This window comes from Hyperolius riggenbachi, chromosome 5, assembly GCF_040937935.1.
Source record: "Hyperolius riggenbachi isolate aHypRig1 chromosome 5, aHypRig1.pri, whole genome shotgun sequence".
Taxonomy (NCBI): Eukaryota; Metazoa; Chordata; class Amphibia; order Anura; family Hyperoliidae; genus Hyperolius; species Hyperolius riggenbachi.
The window spans coordinates 372,568,048-372,589,989 of NC_090650.1; the positions used below are offsets into that span (position 1 = coordinate 372,568,048).

General features: G+C 43.1%; 1 protein-coding gene across 5 annotated transcripts in view; it reads left to right on the forward strand.

Annotated features, from left to right (window-relative positions):
* The window catches only part of RALYL (RALY RNA binding protein like), an 835,206-nt gene that overhangs the window by 193,056 nt on the left and 620,208 nt on the right, over nucleotides 1-21,942 (forward strand). Inside the window, exon 1 of one of the 5 annotated variants that reach the window (XM_068237572.1) lies at nucleotides 15,681-15,700. The exons of the other annotated variants lie outside the window; for them this stretch is intronic. The gene's annotated coding sequence lies outside the window, so the exon portion shown is untranslated. Of the gene's footprint in view, nucleotides 1-15,680; nucleotides 15,701-21,942 lie in introns of those variants that run through there. 5 annotated transcript variants of the gene reach the window in all.

Here is a 21,942-nt window from a genome sequence, read left to right on the forward strand (position 1 = left end):
TTGTGCCCTGACTGTAATACATTCATGTCCCTCTGCCACCAGTTTTAGCAGTTGGACATGAATGTTAGGCCACATACAGACATCAGACCATAGTCTTTGGAAAATGAAAGATCACAGACCAATCTTACCACCCTTCCTGTAGTATAAGAGCCACACTCTACACAGTCTTTTCTATGGAGCTGAACTCCCCATCAGAAAAAAATCTCTGCAAGATGCTGCACACACAGATGCTGTACAGACACAAAAGATCAGTATCTGCAAAAGATCTGTTCCTGCCAAAAATCCATTCCTGCAAATTGCAATGATAGTCTATGAGATCTGCAGATCATCGTACACACATGATTTAACTGACATTCATCTGCAGATCAGATCCACCAGGATGGATTTTCAGATCTGCAGATCTGCAGATGAATGTCAGTTAAATCATGTGTGTATGATGATCTGCAGATCTCATAGACTATCATTGCAATTTGCAGGAATGGATTTTTGGCAGGAACAGATCTTTTGCAGATACTGATCTTTTGTGTCTGTACAGCATCTGTGTGTGCAGCATCTTGCAAAGATTTTTTCTGATGTGGAGTTCAGCTCCATAGAAAAGACTGTGTAGAGTATGGCTCTTATACTACAGGAAGGGTGGTAAGATTGGTCTGTGATCTTTCATTTTCCAAAGACTATGGTCTGATGTCTGTATGTGGCCTTAGTCTGCACTGCAGTGCTGATGAGCATAGGGTGTGTGCTATAGCACATGCCTGTACTCATCACAGCAGGCAATAAGTAGGGCACTAACTATGATGTAATGCCCTGGTGTCAAATCTCCCTTCCCAATCCCATTTTGAAGGGACATTTATTCTTTTTTCTTTTGTGTACGATTTCACATTCTTTTGTGATCATTTTAAAAAATAATTGTTTAAAGGAATACTGTAGGTGGGTAGGGGGAAAAAGAGCTGAACTTACCTGGAGCTTCTGATGGTCCCCCGCAGATGTCCTGTGCCTGTCCAGCCACTCACCGATGCTCCTGTCCCCGCCTCCGGATCACTTCTGAAATTTCCGACTTTAAAGTTGGAAAACCACTGCACCTGCGCGGCCGTGTCCTTGCTCTCGCTGACGTCACCAGGAGTGTACTGCACAGGCACAATACATTCCTGGTGATGTCAGCGGGAGCGAGGGCACAGCCGTGCAGGCGCAGTGGTTTTCAGACTTTAACCACCCTGGCGTTATGATTTTTTATGGCGCTAGCTACATGATTTCCCCATCCCTGCGCTATCCCTCCCACCCCTCCGATCACTGCCGACAATACCTAACAGGAAATCCTGCTCTCATCACCATGGCGACAATCGGAATAAGCAAGGCTCAGACCAGTAATTGGTTGATTGGTAAATTTTGGTAATAGGAAGAATTCTACAAGTCTGCAAATGCCAGGCTAAACATTTGGCTTTGAGGGCTCGTTCACACTAAGGGTGCCCTGTTTTCAAATGTGGGCGATTTTCAGAATCACCCTAAGAACGCTTGTGCAATGATTCTGTATGACAAAGTTCACATCTGAGCGGTTCGTTTTCAATCAGCTCAGAGAAGCGCTGCTTGGGCCAGTTTTGAGGTGATTTCACCTCAATGGAAGGTATAGGAAAAACACAAAATGCTCACAAAATCGCTTTGTGCAGTGATTGCTTTTGCATTTTTAAGAATAAATACATTGTATTTATTCTTTTCCGGGTCAAAGAGTTCACTTCCTGACTGGGTCAAAGAGTTCACTTACGTCAGGGAGTGAATTACAAAACCGCTCAGGAAAAACCGCTTAGAAAACCGCTTAGCACAAAAACAAATCACCCACCCAAGCGTCGGGAATCGGAAAAAAAGACGCGTCAAAAACTGCCCACTGCTAACGCCCATGAGAGTGGAACGCAATGTAAACAAGGCCTTAGTCTGGATTTCAATAACTGCAGGGATGGGGCTGTCTTTACTGGGTGTGGTAGGGAATTCCAAAGAGTAGGGGCAGCATGACAGAAGGCTCTGGCTGTAAAGATTTTGAGGTGCATTCTGGGGCCCAAATCTATAAAATTGAAAATGAATGCAAAAAAAGCACACATGGAAAACATGATAAAAAATGCATTTGAAGAGTGTAGGAAAAACTCAAAAACACATGCAAAACCGCAATGAAAGTGTGCTTCAGCTTTTTTTTTTTACTTTTTCCCCCTCACTGCTTAGTTTGGTTTGTGTTAAATACACAGTCAACTTGCTCCAAGCCTTAGTATGGAGTCTCTTCTCTTTAGTCCTTCTATGTGGAGTTAAGTATCTCCACAATTCCTAAGCCACGTGCTTATACTATCATCTGATCTTGTCAAATTCTCTAAAGTGCTTTGTTCCAGCATTCTGAGAATTGTCTTTGGAACCGTTCCAAGCTTTCCGGTGACTTTCACGACTTTCTCTGCCTTGTTAAAGCAATATGACCTCTGTCACTTCAGAAATAATATGTTAATTTGCAGAGGACTATCCAGCTAGAGCACATTTTAACTTGGAAATGTGCCCCTTGACACTGCTTCTATCAGCCACGATATTTCACTGGGAAATGCTGATCCTTGCAGCAGAGCGCTCTAGATTAACGTACCTATTGATTACAATAATTCAAGGATCTGTCAGTCTTTGACAAGCATTGTAGAGGAAGCGCTGCAAAAGAAATTGTTTATAATTGTGGTTTAAATTACAAGACTAAGAAAGTCAACAGAAATTGCATGTCTCCCGAGTACAGTATATTGTATCTCTATTATCGGAGCAAGTATATTGAATTTCTATTTTTAATTCCGTCATTCAATGGCTCAGTTGCTTACCCTTTCGACACTAATTTAGCAGACAATGCAATGAATGCGTCTGTTCTGCATAGTTGGTATAGATTTAGGGCTATCTTCGAGATAAATGATTCTGCAGATACAAAATGTGTACAGCTGCGTGTCAGAGAACACAGAATGCCAAAAGGATAAAAAAGAATGTAACAGTTCTTACAAATAATTCTTCTAAGGAGATATTTTCAGAATAATAACTGAAGCAGGCTGTAATCTGTCAGATTATTCACAGAAGTGGTATTATATATGTGTGAAACGTTTTTCCAGTTTTTAACGTGGTCTGAAACTCCGCATTTCTTCTTTGCTATAAAATATTCCTCACAGTTTTAAAAATACTATCACAAAAATGGTTGTAACAGATCAGCATTCAAACAGTTAAACACAGTTCTGTGTCCAGCACGGGAAAGTCCCTTTAGCTTAACCCCTAGCAGACCGGTCCATGCCAATTGGCGTGAACGTGGCAGCAGCCCCAGGACCACTCCACGCCGATTGACGTGAATGGCTGTGGGCGGGGATTGCAGGAGATCGCGCGCATCTCCACTTGAATGACGGAGTTTTGCTCCGCCTTCAGTCTCCCAACAGGGATTGCCACTCGAAGACTGTTAGACGGCAAAACCGCCATCTATAAACATTGTACAGTGCTGCGATCTACAGCAGCGCTGTACTGGGGACAGCATGGAGCGGTCCGCTGTGACAGGCTGACTTAGAGAGGGAGGCAAAATTCCTTAAAAATACATTATTTTATTTAAAAAAAAAAAAAAGAAGTAAAACATTTGTAAAAAACATTGGGGGAGCGTTTCGGCCCCACTAACAGAAAGTTCTGTTGGTAGGGAGAATGGGGGGGGGGGGGGGGGGGGGAAATCACTTGTGTGCTGAGTTGGACAGCCCTGCAGCGAGGCCTACATTCCAATGTTGCTACATTGTGTGTAGCAACTGAAAGGGAGCTCTCTGTGCTTCAAGCATTCACAGAACAGCTCAGTAGAAGATGTTAATATTTAATAAAAAGCAACTTGAATAAAATGCAATGGCAGCTTGCAGAGCAGATAAACTGTACTTTGGGAATTTGTAATTTGTGAATAGGCAATATTTCTTGTGCACAAAAAGCAAATATGATAACTGTATGGGTAAGACAAAGTAGGAAAACACATTTTTATTGAATGTTATGTAAGATTTTCAGACCACTTTAAGGACAAATTACCTCTTCTCTAACACAATAGCACACAGAGAGAGTTGATGGATGAAGCCCAACCAAACATGGACAGACCCTTTAGAAGGTTACGTACAAGATTATTGCGTTGTTATGTTCCTGAGTTGCTTGATGTATACAAAATAAGGGCACCTTCAAGCTGAAAGTAAATTGCTCATCATAATTGCTTGATTCTAATCCCAACGGTTGATGCACACATAGCAGCTTACATTCCTAATAGCACGTTCATTTCCATAGCACATACTTTCCTGGCAACAGCAGTGGGCAGTTGCTCAATGGGTAGGGTAGGCAGTTATCCTTGAATTTCATGGTTATGAGAAAGATAACATTAGTGTACTGGTTAAAGGAATTCAATAGTCACCTTGGAAATCAGTTCAGCCGCCTGGATAAGGCAGCACTAGCCGGTGCCCTTTTCACTGCAGGTACACCACTCCTGCTGACCAACAATCTTCAATAATGTAGAAAAAGGCACTTCACAGGCTTCAAACTTTCGTTGTAGTTTATTTGAGCATGGACACATGCATGTTACGGGTCACCTGACCCTTCCTCAAGTGTACCATCCCACACAACTCCACCCTATATACAGTGGAGGAAATGATTATTATTTGACCCCTCACTGATTTTGTAAGTTTGTCCAATGACAAAGAAATGAAAAGTCTCAGAACAGTATCATTTCAATGGTAGGTTTATTTTAACAGTGGCAGATAGCACATCAAAAGGAAAATCGAAAAAATAACCTTAAATAAAAGATAGCAACTGATTTGCATTTCATTGAGTGAAATAAGTATTTGAACCCTCTAACAATAAAAGACTTAATACTTAGTGGAAAAACCCTTGTTTGCAAGCACAGAGGTCAAACGTTTCTTGTAATTGATGACCAAGTTTGCACACATTTTAGGAGGAATGTTGGTCCACTCCTCTTTGCAGATCATCTCTAAATCCCTAAGGTTTCGAGGCTGTCTCTGTGCAACTCTGAGCTTGAGCTCCCTCCATAGGTTCTCTATTGGATTAAGGTCCGGAGACTGACTAGGCCACTCCATGACCTTAATGTGCTTCTTCTTGAGCCACTCCTTTGTTGCCTTTGCTGTATGTTTTGGGTCATTGTCCTGCTGGAACACCCATCCACGACCCATTTTCAGTTTCCTGGCAGAGGGAAGGAGGTTGTCGTTCAGGATTTCACGATACATGGCTCCGTCCATTTTCCCGTTAATGCGATTAAGTTGTCCTGTGCCCTTAGCAGAAAAACACCCCCAAAGCAAAATGTTTCCACCCCCATGCTTGACGGTGGGGACGGTGTTTTGGGGGTCATAGGCAGCATTTTTCTTCCTCCAAACACAGCGAGTTGAGTTAATGCCAAAGAGCTCTATTTTGGTCTCATCAGACCACAGCACCTTCTCCCAGTCACTCACAGAATCATTCAGGTGTTCATTGGCAAACTTCAGACGGGCCTGCACATGTGCCTTCTTGAGCAGGGGGACCTTGCAAGCCCTGCAGGATTTTAATTCATTGCGGTGTAATGTGTTTCCAATGGTTTTCTTGGTGACTGTGGTCCCTGATAATTTGAGGTCATTCACTAACTCCTCCCGTGTAGTTCTAGGATGCTTTTTCACCTTTCTCAGAACCATTGACACCCCACGAGGTGAGATTTTGCGTGGAGCCCCAGAGCGAGGTCGATTGATGGTCATTTTGTGCTCCTTCCATTTTCGAACAATCGCACCAACAGTTGTCACCTTCTCTCCCAGCTTCTTGCTAATGGTTTTGTAGCCCATTCCAGCCTTGTGCAGGTCTACAATTTTGTCTGACATCCTTGGACAGCTCTTTGGTCTTTCCCATGTTGGAGAGTTTGGAGTCTGCTTGATTGATTGAATCTGTGGACAGGTGTATTTTATACAGGTGACTAGTTAAGACAGGTGTCCTTAATGAGGGTGACTAATTGAGTAGAAGTGTCTAACCACTCTGTGGGAGCCAGAACTCTTAATGGTTGGTAGGGGTTCAAAAACTTATTTCACTCAATGAAATGCAAATCAGTTGCTATATTTTATTTAACCCCCTTGGTGGTATGAAAAATATCGCCAGGGGGAAGCGCAGCAGTTTTTTTTAATTTATTTTTTTTAAATCGTGTAGCGAGCCCAGGGCTCGCTACATGATAGCCGCTGCTCAGCGGCATCCCCCCGCCCGCTTCGATCGCCTTCGGCGATCTCCGATCAGGAAATCCCGTTCAAAGAACGGGATTTCCTGGAGGGCTTCCCCCGTCGCCATGGCGACGGGGCGGGATGACGTCACAGACGTCAGCGACATCGGGACGTCATTGGGAGACCCGATCCACCCCTTGGCGCTGCCTGGCACTGATTGGCCAGGCAGCGCACGGGGTCTGGGGGGGGCGCCGCACCGGATAGCGGCGATCGGGCGCGCGGCGGCGGCGGCGATCGGGGTGCTGGCGCAGCTAGCAAAGTGCTAGCTGCATCCAGCAAAAAAAAAATTATTTAAATCGGCCAAGCAGGGCCTGAGTGGCACCCTCCGGCAGCTTACCCCGTGTCACACACGGGGTTACCGCTAAGGAGGTTAAGGTTATTTTTTCGATTTTCCTTTTGATGTGCTATCTGCCACTGTTAAAATAAACCTACCATTGAAATAATACTGTTCTGAGACTTTTCATTTCTTTGTCATTGGACAAACTTACAAAATCAGTGAGGGGTCAAATAATTATTTCCTCCACTGTATAGGACTGCCCATACAGGAAGTCCTACCCAAGTGTATAACATCACATCATTAGCATACATAATTGACATCACATCATCAGCATGCATAATAAACAATATATACAATTCCTATACAGGGAACTACTATACCGTCTACCCTGCAATAAACTGTGGAGGGGTCATCAGTATTTCCCGCAGCAAATATAATCCCACCAGTTATTCTTTCCTGAAATAAAATCACAGAAAGCACTTATAGCTTACATATTCATTCAGGCCCTTAGGGCTCACACAATCCAATTTTCTTATCCACTCCACTTCTTTGCGGAGCAATACCTTTTCTCTATCACCCCCTCTTCTCAGAGGAGGGACAGAATCTAACACCATCCATCTCAGCTGAGATGCAGTATGTCCGGCATGAACAAAATGTCGACCCACAGGGACATTCTGTTTCTCAACACCTTTTTCAAGGTTTTTGCGGACCTCTGCAATACTGCGTTTATGCTCTTGGATGCGGACCTTCCCATTTCGGGTTGTCTCACCCACATAAACGAGTCCGCAAGGGCATTTAAGTGCATAAACCACATGGGTTGTATTGCAATTAAAACTTCCCCTGACCCCAACTCTCTGACCCGTATGGGGGTGAGACAGATATTCCTCATGTATAATTAAAGGAAACCTGAGACTGGATCATTCGGTGTATTTATACTTACCTGGGGCTTCATCCAGCCCCATGAGGTGCGTGGGCTCCCTCACTGTCCTCTATAGCTGCTCCATTCACTTGATATGCCCCCCCCCCCCGCTAAACTGGCTGGCTGGTGCGCCAACTGGTGCACACCCCTGAAACACACTCCCGCTGCTGGAAGTGTTTTGCGCCTGAGCAGTAGTACTGCGCAGATGCTCCCAGATACGGCAGCATGGCGCGAGTGCACGCATGGTTGGCCTGCACATAGGCAGGAGTGCATGACTGGCCATGACTGGCTAGATTACCAGGATGGATAGCAAGTGAAAAGAGCAGCCGGAGAGGGTGGCAAGGGAACCCACGTACCTCATAGGGCTGGAGGAAGCCCCAGGTAAGTATACATACACCCAATTATCCCATCTCAGGTACACTTTAGGGCATTATACTGAATGTAGGAAACCAAGGTTTTACTCTTGGCTAGTAAAGACACCTTAGGCAAGATTCCTTAACCAAGTTCGGACCGACGCAGTTTAAATCTACGTCGGGCGGGTGATGCTGCAGTTCTGACCGGACGTAAACTCTATGTCCCATTCACTGCGCGCCCCCGCCTGTTCCCGCCGCTTTCTACTCGCCGCAACGTGCTGCCCTGCCGCCTCTATGACGGCAGAGCACTCTGAGCCGGGCAGGAGCCATTTTCATTGGCTCCTGGCCCTGTCATTACTGTAAGCCAATCCCATCCGGGAGCGACGGATTATTGCGGCGATTCGTCGGTATGCAGCGTTTTAGCGTACCAGCAGCCTCTGGTCCTTAAGGGGGCAGAGGCTGCTGGTACCAAAGTGGTTAAAGGGCACCTGAACTGAGAGGGACATGGAGTCTGCAATATGTAATTATTTTTAAGCAATACCGATTGCCTGGAAGTCCTGATGATCTATTTGACCACAGTAGTGTCTGAATCACACACCTGAAACAAGCGTGTGGCTAATCCAAACAGACTTCAATCAGACACACATCTGATCTGCTGTATGCTTGTTCAGGGTCTACCGCTTAACATATTAGAGGCAGAGGATCAGCAGGAACGAGAGCAGGGCCGGTTCAAGGGACCCTGTGGCCCCGGGGCAAACTTCAGTGTTGGGGTCCCCCACCCCCATTATCCCTTTGCTCCCCGGGGCCCTGCTGCAATTACATTAGCAGCGATAATTACCTTTTCCCCGTCGGGTGAGCGAGCGGGCAGCGGCTGCACTAGGAGACATGCTGTCTCCCTCCCGCTCTACTATGACCCAGTGCGTCATGTGTAAACATGCACCGGGTCATAGAGTGGGAGGGAGACAGCATGTCTCCTAGTGCAGCCGCTGCCCGCCCGCTCACCCGACGGGGATAAGGTAATTATCGCTGCTAATGTAATTGCAGCAGGGCCCCGGGGAGCAGAGCGGGCAGGCGGGCAGAAGAAAATATCACAGGGCCGGCGCTGCTGGAGCCCGAGCAGAGGTCGGAGCCCCGGGGCAAATGCCCCTTTTGCCTCTATGGTACCGCCGGCCCTGAACGAGAAGCAATTTTCATTATTTAAGATGAAATAAATATGTCAGCCACCATATCCCTCTCACTTTAGCTGTGCTTTAACACTCCTGACACTGCCTGCCAGGCTGACTTACAGAGTGTGCCCTAAGTGGCTGCTGCTCTCCTTAGCTATTCAATCCCTTTAAGTCTGACAAGAGAAAAGCCTTATGTAAAAGGTTTCTTTTAAACCTTTTTTTGTCCTAGCATTTTATGCATGTGCTTGTCCACATGTGCCATTCTGCATTTGTAATTTTTGTATTTTTTTTTTATATGAACTTTTTATGCGCTTTGGTGATTTTTATATGCATTTGCAGGCAAAATTTTATATCACGATTTTTTCCACAAATCCGAACAACTTAAAAATTGCATGTAAATTTTCATGCAAAATGTTAACTTGTATGCAAATGTTCTGTGTTTCCATTGACTTGCAATGGAGCACAATGCACACATCACCTACAAAAAGCAGACCTGCCCTTTGAATTTTAATTGCAGAAAATTTGCAAATGCAGTTTTGCACAAATTTAAAAATACAACGAGGTTCCATTGAATGAATCCATATAAAATAGTCCAGTTTCCAAATGTCTTTAACGTAGATACACGTATAAACTCATGATAATAATAATTAGAATACCTTCAGGATAAGTTATCCATTCAATTTTTGCATCACTTGGGATATCATAAGGCAAAATGTGTGAGACCAGCATAAAAACCATTGTGTAGCTAATTTGGGTAAGGCCTCTCTCTTGGGGCTCGATTCACAAAGCGGTGATAACCCAGTTATCACGCCTAAAAGACTTTAGGCGTGATGACCTTTTCACCACTGAGTTATCACCGCTTTTTCCTGCTCTTCGCGCGAAGTTACCGCGCGTACGCGCGTTCGCGCGTTCGCGCGTGAGAGCGCGCGCAAAGTCCCATAGGGCTTAATGGGAGCTTCGCGCGAAGCGGGGACGCTGCGCGCGCACGCGCGCGGTTGCGCGCGCAAAACTTTGCGCGCGGCAACTTCGCGCGAGTTTCTTCTTATCATGCCTAAAGTGACTTTAGGCGTGATAAGGGCCTTTTCACCACGGTGCTAACACTTTGCACCGCTTGGTGAATCGAGCCCTTGGTCTTTGTAGAGTAGCGCATTTCTTTCTAACACCAGCAGCCATTCTTACAGGTGTGCTATAGATGCCACTGGCTGCACGAATACAATCTCCATTAACCGTGAAGAAGATGAAAATACATATTTGCATACATTTGTATGCATCAGAGAATCCTTTAATATGAGCCAAAATCGAATTCATAAATGTTAGATTTATTTATATACTTTTTCCCACGACACTCTTGTATGTGAATCTACTAAATAACTGTGCCACCGATATTAGAGTGTAAATATAACATTTTAGGCAATGTTTTACCATTTACCATGGGTCAACAGTGGTTTCCAGGCCTTATGCATAATATGTAATGTATTCCCTTTCTCATTTATTTTTATCAGTACACTTTTATGATTAGTTTACATTTTTTTTATTTTTTATTACAGTTGAGGAAACAAGTATCCACTTCACATCAGCTCTATGCCCAGAGGCCGAGAGGCGTATCTGTGGAAAATTGCGCCTATAGCAAACACTGAAATCAGCTTCTGGGGAAGGGTGGTTGTGCACACTCAAAATATTTATTTATATATTCTTTATTTATCAAAGTTAATTTACTTTCCATATACAACAAGAAATAGCAAGACATAGACAAAGTAAAAAAGTTAACGCATAAAAAATGAGTTTGACACAGGATTTCTATTACAGACTCAGTCATGAGTAATCTATCCCATATCTAATTAATCTCAATACTCCTCCTTACAAAATCTTGAATTGCTGTGGTATGCCAGTGAGTACCTGTCTCGTGTTCTGTACCTGTGTCATCTCCCTATCTCCCCGGCAGGGGTTAGAAGGGAAGAGAGAAAAAAAAAGAGGAGGAAAAATAGAAAAGAAAAGAGAAAGAGGAAAAAAAAAAACAATGGGAGTCCCCAGTGGGCAGGAAAGATGTACCTACCATAAAGTGCATGAATATTATTAATCAATCTTCATCTAACATCCCCTCATGATGCCCTCCGCTGATTCCATATTTTAACATGTGATGTGAAGCATGGCTTGTAAGAATGGAGTATTGCAATCAGGGATGCTCGGGTAGTGCTTTTTATTACCCGCCCGGATCCAGATCCGGGTACCCAGATATCCGGATCCGGGTATCCGGATCCGACCTTGCAGATATCCGGATCGGATCCGGATATCCGACCAAATTACCCGCGGGTACCCGACCTATTCGGGTATCCGGATAGAAAACCCGGAAGTGCCCTTTAAATAGCTTTAAAATGGTTTTTAGGGTAAATGATGCATGAAGCATCATGTTTTTTTTTAAAGGGAAATACTAATTAATTATTTGGTGGACATAAAATGAGAAAAAAAAAAAAAAAGCTGTCAATTAACATCAGGATTAGGTTCCAGACAGCGATCGTGCAGCCCACATTGTGTCTAAAGTCCAATCGCACAACTGGGACATGACAGTTTTCAGCCCAGACACCTCCAAAAAAATGACACCGCAATTGTGTTTTGGGTTGAGTATAGGTGGCGGTATCAGCAGCAGTGGCCTGTGGCACCGTGGTGGCCAGATTGGGGAGGTGAAGATTCTCCTGCGGCCAGAATGGGATGCTGCGGCTTTTCTCCCTGTGGCGGTTGGGGGTTGAGTGGTACGGCTGGTGGTAACGGCAGAAGGATATGTTGGGTCCCGCATTCCATGACCACTGTCTGCAATGCTGATCCTCCGTGCCAAACCCACCGACGCATCCTCCTCCTCAGAGTCAGAGCTGACATCCCCATCCTGTGGATGGTAGTCACGGTCCTTCATCCCATCATTAACATCATACCCCCCCCCCCCCTCCTCAAAACCCAGAACATCCTCCTCAAACTCCTTGCGGCTAACAGCCCTGAGTTCAATCGCGGCGCTTGGAGCGAAAAGCTCGCTGACTGAGGGTAGGCTACCCACTGGGGTCGACACTGACACGGCAGACCTTTTGAGGGTGGCTGTAATGTTGCTCCCTGTCCTCTTGCCCTTGCTGCCCCTCCCCCAGCTGCCAGTGCCAGCAGACATAGTACAACTTATTTGTGATGATGTCACCCGATGATGTGGGGTACTTTTACTTTAATAAAATCGGGGTTGGACTTTACATCAAATCAGCACGGAGTGACAGACCGCAGAGTAGAAGACAGACAGTGCACACTGTGTTATGGTGGCGGCCTGGTGGGTACACACGGTGCGCTCCTGCACTCGATTTCTCGCTCGATTCCCGTCAACTCGATTATTTCCGACATGTCAGATTTGCGTTTTGATGGATTGTTAGGTCGATTTAGCATACTTTACATGCGAATCGACCTAACAATCCATTGAAACGCAAATCGGACATGTCAGAAATAATCAAGTCGCCGAGAATCGAACGGGAAATCGAGTGCGGGAACGCACCGTGTGTACCCGCCTGGCCGCCGCCATAACAACTAACTACAGTACTAACTACAATACAATAACACAGTAATCCTCCTATTCCCTATACTGTCCTGCTGGCCTACACAGACACAGACACAGACAGGACCTAACTGAGTGAATGAAAGCAAACAATTACAAGCTAGCTAGCTAAAAAGACAATAGAACAATAGCGTAGTGAAGATGTTTAGCACTCAAAGCTTTAGGTTTATCACTGTATACAGCACTACTTGCTAAGCCAGCACTGGAGCAAGTCTGTCAGTGACCAGCCAGCCACACAAGCAAGGACGATCTGTCTCATCATGCCAGCCCTCCTTGCTATAGAGGGGGGCTGGCCAGGGTTCCCTTATGTGATTGGGTGCCAGGACTTAGGCTGGTAGGCCTCTGATTGGCTCAATGAGGTCAGGTGGGGCTGGCCAGGGTTCCCCTCTGTGATTGGTTGCTAGGGCTTCTGCTGGGAGCCCTCTGATTGGCTGAATGACATCATCTCCCTACTAGTTACACTATCCGGATCCGGATATCTGGACGGATACCCGCGGGTATCCGGATTATGCAGCTAGCTATCCGGATAGAATCCGGATAGTGCTATCCGGATAGAGGCCCAGGTATCCGGATCCGGATAGCGGAAAAATGGTCGGATACCTGGGTTTACCCGGGTACCCAGATCCGGATGAGCATCCCTGATTTCAATGTGTCAACCTTTAAATATCCCCCAAATCCCCTGGTTAGGCAGCTTGTTCCCCTAAAAGAGGCAGCCATGCAGCAGAATGTCCCACATATAATAACTATTATCTGCATAGAGAACATGAAGGATGCCATGGAGCAGCTCCCCAGTACAAGGCACCCATGGCACATGCCATGGCTGCACCTCTGTAGATATGCCTCTGTTTATGCCTTGGAAAGATTAAAGGATACCTTAAGTGACATGTGACATGATGAGATAGACGTGTATGTACAGTGCCTAACACACAAATAATTATGCTGTGCTCCTTTTTTTCTTTCTCTGCCTGAAAGAGTTAAATATCAGGTATGTAAGTAGCTGACTCAGTCCTGACTCAGACAGGAAGTTACTACTGTGTGACCCTCACTGATAAGAAATTCAAACTATAAAACACTTTCCTAGCAGAAAATGGCTTCTGATAGCAAGAAAAACATAAAAAGGGGAATTTCTTATCAGTGAGGGTCACACTGTAGTCACTTCCTGTCTGAGTCAGGACTGAGTCAGCCACTTACATACCTGATATTTAACTCTTTCAGGCAGAGAAAGAAAAAAAAGCAACACAGCATAGTTATTTGTGTGCTAGGCACTGTACATACACGTGTCTATCTCATCATGTCACATGTCACTTCGGGTATCCTTTAATAGCAAACTTTATTGAGCTTAATTTGCTTTTAATCTGTATATTAATCACACAGTGTTTCTTGTACTGTCAGATGGGTGTGTCATAATCATGACACTCAGCGGGGATTGGGACTCGATCCATGAGGTGACATTGCAGTTCAGAGGCAGCACAGACATGCCACTAGCCCGGTGAGGAGATGGGGCAGAGGGTCGATGGAGTGGCACATATGTGGCATGGCACCACCAGTTGATCAAATGATGCCACATATGTACCATATATGTGCCACTCCTCTTTCATAGTGAAAATGTAAAGCTACGGGCATAGTGAGCATTATGTTGTGTTCCCTGTAAAAGCAGGAATATATTGCAATGGAACGGAAAAATTGCATCACACGTTATGTGCATGTTGCGTTGCATACACAAAGTATACAGTCAGTGAAAAGTATGCTTCACCTTCAAATGCGTTTTTCATCATTGAGAAGCCACTGCACATTGTTAGATCACACTGGCTGCACTATAAATTGTGCATAGGTGTTGCTTTGTAGTGCAACCTGCAACGGTTTGCGATACAATGCAGCCATTACATTGACCACAATGCACCACTGCGAACATTACCTAAAAACCTCTGGTTGGGTTCCTGATCAAAGTTTAATGCTGGGACATCAACTAATATTGCAGACTGACCCAATTAAATCTTTACTTCTCCACAGCCCTGTAATAAATATGCTGCATCTTTTTTTTCAAATAAACTTTATTGAACAAACTGAACAGTTAAAACAGACATTCTTTCAGGGCAGCTAATGCTTAAGTTATACCGATGGATTCAGTTTGGGTAGAAGGCTGATAAGCTCTTGAGGTAAAAAAAATCTATTTAACCGGCAATCATAATATGCTGGGGTTTTTAATTACTGCTAGCCAAAACCTGAAATCTAAGCTTACGCTACATTCCCATAAACCTATGAGCTCCAGAAATTAAACTGAGAGTATCTAGTTTACCACGGTGACCTTATTAGCCTCTCTTGTTGTGCATGCTGTTAAGTTACCCAGAGAAATGAGGAAGTAGATGCCCAATCCAGCCATTTTTATCCGCTTCAAGATTCAATCTCATGCTGGAAGGTCCTTCAGCTGATTGGAAGGAGAGTGATGAAGGGAACATTGGAAAACCTTGTCCGGTCTCTGTTGTGTCTCTCATTGATAAGCAGAACTGTCATTGTCTGTTACTCCTGCATTTCCCCTAAATAACATAAAGAGCTACTTTACCAAAGCAATTGATCCTGCTGGTGGAACTGTAGCTGCAGAGAATACCTTAAAAAGAAACTCCGACCAAGAATTGAACTTTATCCCAATCAGTAGCTGATACCCCCTTTTACATGAGAAATCTATTCCTTTTCACAAACAGACCATCAGGGGGCTCTGTATGACTGATATTGTGGTGAAACCCCTCCCACAAGAAACTCTGAGTACGTACTCCTGGCATTTTCCTGTTTGTGCACCTTGCTGCATTGTGGGAAATAGCTGTTTACAGCTGTTTCCAACTGCCTAAAAAGCATGCAGCAGCTACATCATCTGCCAACAGTAAAAATGTCACCATGTAATAAATGTCAGAATGTAAATCAGGGATTTAAAAGATTTTACAATGGGCAAACACTGATTAAATCATTTATACATAATTATTGCAAAAATGAAGAACTTTTTTTATTACATTATTTTCACTGGAGTTCCTTTTTAACTATGTATAATCTACATCTCTAGCTACACTTGCATACCTGTGGACTTGTTTCACTTGGACATATACCATAATCATCCAATGATGGGAGATGAAGATGGAAGTGTTTCAAAAGAAATGAGAGATTGAGTGCAGGAAAGATCTTGCCGGTAATTCCACCTGTTTTCATAAAATGTAATAAGCTATTTTGTAAAAAATGTCCATCTTCATGAACATGTATTTCTTTTGTATTTTGCAAAAACACAAGTGACACAAAAACAGACATATTCAGTCAATGCTATTGGAGCTGGTTGGGAGCTCAATATGTATGGTTGTGCCAGTCTCTAAGTTGGCAGAGAAGAGTAATACAGTAATAATGGCAAGACATGAGGATGTGCAGTAGCATTTTAATAAATAGGGCTGTACTCTGGGTTGCCACAGCATCCCTTTTATTACTGACACATCTAAGTTATACAGGTTCTGGGGCTTCTCACACATAATAAGTGTCTGGAACTGCATCTAACTAGCCACAAAGCATATATAATTCAAATGTGCCGATATTAAAGAGATGAGGTAGCAACCCTGGCTGTACTATGTAGTAGTCAAGCAGCAATGCTGCTCAGTGTCTGCTCTGATATACTGCAATTGCAAATGTAGTAGAATAATAAGCCCCTCAGACAGCACAAAGCAATGAGTATGTTGTGTGGTTTGCAACTCGGCTATGCACTAGCACTTGCTGTCCCTGCTTTTAAATTCTAATGGCCTTCAAATACAACTGATCAGTACAAAACAGGTACTTTAGCCTAAAACCTCCTAATTATCTCCTCAGCAGCACTGACCTAAGTAGGAGGAAAAATAGAAGCAAAATGGTTTTATTTGGAACATGGACTCTATATCTTTACCCCGGATATTGCAAGTGGCTACATACCAGTAGGAAACTTTGCGTAACCAATATCATTTCCATTTTCCAGAGCCTCCTGCTCCCACTGATTGGCTGCTGCTATGGCACAAGGTATTATGGGAATTTTCAGCTTTAACCTGAAAAGCAATACTACAAGTCTGCTGTGTCCTCACATCTGAATGCCATCTAATGTCTGTTGCTAGCTTAATAGTTCTTCAGCAGCGGAAGAGTAAATAAGCAATTAGTCAGGCTATTTAAAGCAAAAAGCCTTAGTGACTGATGAGTTCTCAATTATCACATGAAGTACGAATTAACCTTTATCACAATTTCTGCCTGTAACATTTATTTATTTATTTTTGTTTTTGTTTGTGATTTTCTCAGCCGCATTTAAAGGACAAACACACATTGAAACCACCCATGTTAAAATGCTTTAGAAATTATCACAATCAGAAAAGCAGATGGACCGCATTGTTTATTTTTGCCCACATGTGGGATTTCCTAGAGTTAGGGAAGCATTGTGTTTACAAACAGCCAGGCTGCCGGCAGCTTTTACCAACTTCTGCAGCTGCCCCTAGCCTGGGAAAAGCCATCACTAATCCACTGCAAGAGAAGCCTTTTTTATTCAATGTCCCCAGGCCTCTGGAAGAGCTCTTGTATAATCCTTCCTCAGGAAACTGAACTCACATTGTTTTGAGTTCCTCTGCGCAGCAGCAGTACATTTGCTGATGGAGAACTCATTAAAGGACATCTGAGGTGAAAATAAGCTGATGAGATAGACAATTATATCTATCCTACCCCTCCTAAAAACGACTTTTCAAGATATTCCACTTTATTTTAGATGTAAATCTACTTTTTACATTTTCACTGTGTCAATGTCTCTACTCAATGATACATGTATTTAAGTATGCCAGAGCTCAAATCAATGAACTAATAACCCTGTTTATCTCTTTCCTGCTCCTATAAACCATTTATGGCCAGGAAAGTGTTTTATGGCTGTAATTCCTTATCAGTGCGGGTTACACTATAGCCCGACCCAAACAAAAACTGTCACTTGCATACCTGATTTTTAACTCTTTCAGGCAGAGAAAGAAGAAAAAGAACATAGCCTAGTTATTTCTGTGCTTGGCTCTGTACATACACATGTCTATCTATGTCACATGTCACCTAAGTTGTCCTTTAATATGTAGAGATATTCATATTTTGTTGTTTATTGGGCAGCACGGTGGCTTAGTGGTTAGCGCGCTTATCTTTCATCCCTGGGACCTCATTTTAAATCCCAACCAGGGCACTATGTTTATGGAGTTTGTATGTTCTCACCGTGTCTATGTGGGTTTCCTCCGGGCACTATAGTTTCCTCCTACATCCCATAAACATACAGTTATGTAGTGGCGAATTGCGAAGGCGTCAGGTGGCCCGCTGCTCTCCCCACCATTCGGTAAGCTTGCCTACCCTGTTTCACTACAGGCCACTCCTCCTGCTGCACTCGGGGTACTTCTGCCCTTCTTTATCTTCTTTCCTTCCCCTCAGCCGGTTTACAGCTTCCTGTATGCGGCCACATAGCGCTAGCTAGCGCTTCAATCACTTTCCCTTTAGCTATTTCACACTGCTTTTACATTCCACTTTTATCTATCAAGTGGTCATCTTCTTACACATTTTGAATTCTGTCTATTAACACAAGCACCACTCAGCTGCTTCACACTTTGATTATTTTGTTCTATCTGCTTCACTAACTTGCTTCACTTGCTTAGTGGGTTATTCTACCCCTTATTATCTTTATTTGTTATGTCATCATGCAACTTAGTACTTCAGGAGACTGACTTTATACTGTTTACATATGATCATTTTTGATTCTGGATAATTCACACTGTTTCATTGAGACCTTGTTGGTTTCTGTTGTGTCCTGGATGTTTATTGGTACAGACTAACCAGCAAGCTCATGGTGAACCAGAATTCATTGGCGTGTGTAAGGGGCTACAATGGTTCTAAAGGCCCCCTTACTAAAATGCATGGAAAACAAAAGTTTGCTTTCTTAAAACAGAAAGTATTTGTGATAATTCAGGTTGGAGTGAGCTCCAATATTTCTCCCAGTGCATCACTGCTGGATGTTTATTGGATAGCTTATTATTAGAAGGATACCGATCAATATGTTCTTATTCATCATAGTATATATTTATTGGTACCCTTCAGCAGGACCACTTGTTATTTGGTTTTTAATTGTTTTTGATGTTTTTGTATTGAATAAAGATGTGTTGTTTTTGCATACTTGTGAGTGGAGCAGTTTTGTCAGGATCTTCTTTTTTTTCTCTTCATTTGTGATACTTACCTGCTGTGTCTTTTCCCAAGACTCTTTCCCTAAGCCCCTTATCCGCCAGCTTCCGGCCCATAGCTCTATTCCCTTGCTGAAAAATGCCATGGTGTTTTTTTGTACTGGAGATAGAGAACACACCACGGCATTTTCTGCAGGGGTCTGGGCTATGCACCGGAAACCGGTGGATAGGGGGCTTGGGGAGGGATTCAGAGGAAAAAAGACACCGGAGTTACTTATAACATCCTATTACTTGTGGAATGTGCAATTTACACTGGAGGTCTGCTTTAAACAAAGAGTTTTGTAGAACAACCACCTTAGATGTCACCGTCCTTCATCAGGTGCAATCATGTAAAAAACGCAGACATTTTAAATAGTTCAAAGTGGTGTTGTGCTGCATGGGCGTCACACCACTCTGTACTCCACCATATTAAGCAGCAATTCTAAGCTGTGTGCACTACTCATCAGTCATCACCACTACCAGCGTGAACCAGCCCTAATTCGCCATGAAGAATGAGTGACAGTAGAACTTATTTAATGCGCCTTGTTTTATTTACTGACAGCAACAAGTAGGTTCCAGTGCCAACTGCCCCAGCACACACTATAAATTACATTTTTTGTTTATGTATTTTTATCTTTTATTTACATTTCCCAGTACTCCACCTACCTTGATTTTGTCAGCTTGCCCCGAGCTCCACTTTGACTATAATATCCACTTTTAACAAGAACTACAGTGTTTAACCATAACATTAAGTTTCTTAGAAGAGCAATCCCTTTCATTAAGCATGACCAGAGATGTCCAGGGTTTTCTCTTTGATTACAATGTTACCTTCTTCGATATTTGCCTATTTGCCTAAAGCTTTTCATATATCTTAGAAATTTGTAGCGAGTAAAGGCTGTTAAGCTGCGGTCTCCTCGTCAGCGCATCCTGTATGGTTTTCTTTTGCTCTTATTCATCTTTTTTTACCCGTGTGGCATTATCTTGTCTTAGATCTCCTTTTATTTTATGTCCTCAACTGTATGGGGATTTTATGGTTATTTAAGTCGTAAGCCTTTGTTTTCTTAGAAATATCGTTTTTTTTTTCCTTTCTTCAAATAACTGGTTTTCCCACAGGTCTCCTTCAGTTTGATATCTGTGTCTGTTAACAATTTTTATTCACAACGTCATGGGTAAAATTCTTGTGGGTATATCCGGCATGGATCAATAGTTACTATACCTTTATCTCCCTAGATAATATCTTGAGACTAGACAAAATCTGTTTCAAAATGAAGTAGTTTTACTTATTTTATGTAAAAGAAAAAAGCATTGCTTCAAATTTTAAGGCATTTAAAAACATAAAATGACTCGATCATCTCTTGGGAAAATTGTTGGACAACACTTTGAAGGATGAATAAAGTTACAATATAAATATGCTTGATGAACTCCACATTCCCCTTTGACCAATACCGTAATTACAAGCCATTACTGATTTTGCCCCCATAAAGAGATCGGAGAGGCTCCTGATTGTTTTTTTGCCCACAATTTTTTTTTTCAATAAAATAAGTTTGTGCATATTCACTATGGTACACCAATACTGCCCTTTTATCTGACTGGCTGCGTGAAAGAATCACTCACGGACCTATGTTATGTGTATTTTACTTTCGGCACCTGTGTAGGACATACATCATTCTATGTATGGCCAGATCGACCATTAGATAGATCCCTCTCTGATTAAATTTGGTCAGAGAGGGGTCTATTGCCTGCTCACACACTGTCCAGTGATTTGCAATAGATTGCAGAATGAAATCTATTGGAAATCATCCTGCCACTACCTGTGGAGCTGCCACCAAGTGCAGAAAGTATTACACATCACCCAACATACCTGTGATCTGTTACCAGGTGCTGTTTTTGATAGTATTATTTTTATAGTATTACTTTTATATCCATGATCTGATATCAGACACACACACACACACTCTCTCTCTCTCTCTCTCTCTCTCTCTCTCTCTCTCTCTCACACACATATAATAATAATAATAATAATTCCAGTATTTGTATAGAATTTTTATCCTGTCAGACTCAGGGCTCTAGCGAGGCAACCACTATAGTGCACTCAGTAGGCAGTTGCAATATTAGAGAGTTTTGCCCAAGAACTCCTTACTGCATTGGTGCTGGCATACTGGACAAGAAGAGGCAAGATTTGAACCCAGGTCTCCTATTTCAGAGGCAATCATTACTCGATCCAACCACTGCTGTGGTCAGATATGTGGTGTCAGCAATCCAAACTTCACCCCCCACACACCCCTCACCACCAATGTTTTAGAGTATTACCTATGCATCTATGATCACATTAGTCTCCTCCCAGCTGTGTGTAATTACTCACATATCTGTAGTGAGTGCCACATACCCAGAGTTCTTGCTCCCCCCCCCCCCCCCAGCATTCACACATACACAGACAGCTGTGTGTGATATATTTACCATCCTCATATATGTTATCAGGACATCAGATGTAGTTTGTGAAACCTGTAATCCATTCATATGCTGTCTGATATGATGCCCATACACTTACAGATGGGCACCAGATGTAGCCAAAAGTTTAATCCCTCTGATTGGCGAAGGATTGATATTCCTTCCATACACAAGACATAGATGTTAATAGATGTAAGCATATGATCTATGAAAAATCTATCGAACTGCAGCGTTGTACTGTTGGATGAAGTGCAATGCTATGGGTCATCAATCGACCACCGATCCTGACTCACTGGCAATCAATATCTTCCATCTGGTGCAATTGGCCGGTTTTCTGCTGAACTTGATCGAAATATTAATTGGACTAGCACAATGGAGCATCAATTTTTAGCGGATTCAATCAGAGAGTGATCCAACCTGTCAAAAATCGACAGGAGAAAGTGGTAAGTGCCCCTTAGCATCAGACATTATGGCACCTTGTTCTAAAAATAGTAATGTGGGCAAAATAGTTAATCACCAGTTCACCCTGCTCCTATTTATTTTTATGGTATGAAGGCATACATTAAATGAATTTGCTGGCATTCGCCAGTAAATTAGGGCACCCATACCGTTTATGGAAATCAGTAATAGGTTGCTATTTTAAAAAGTCATATTAGCATTCATTTTCTTTCTCCCCATTTGTCACCTTGAATTTAGTTACATGCATTCTATAATGGACTTGAAGAGGAATCTGTGACTTTAATGCAGTAAATGGAAA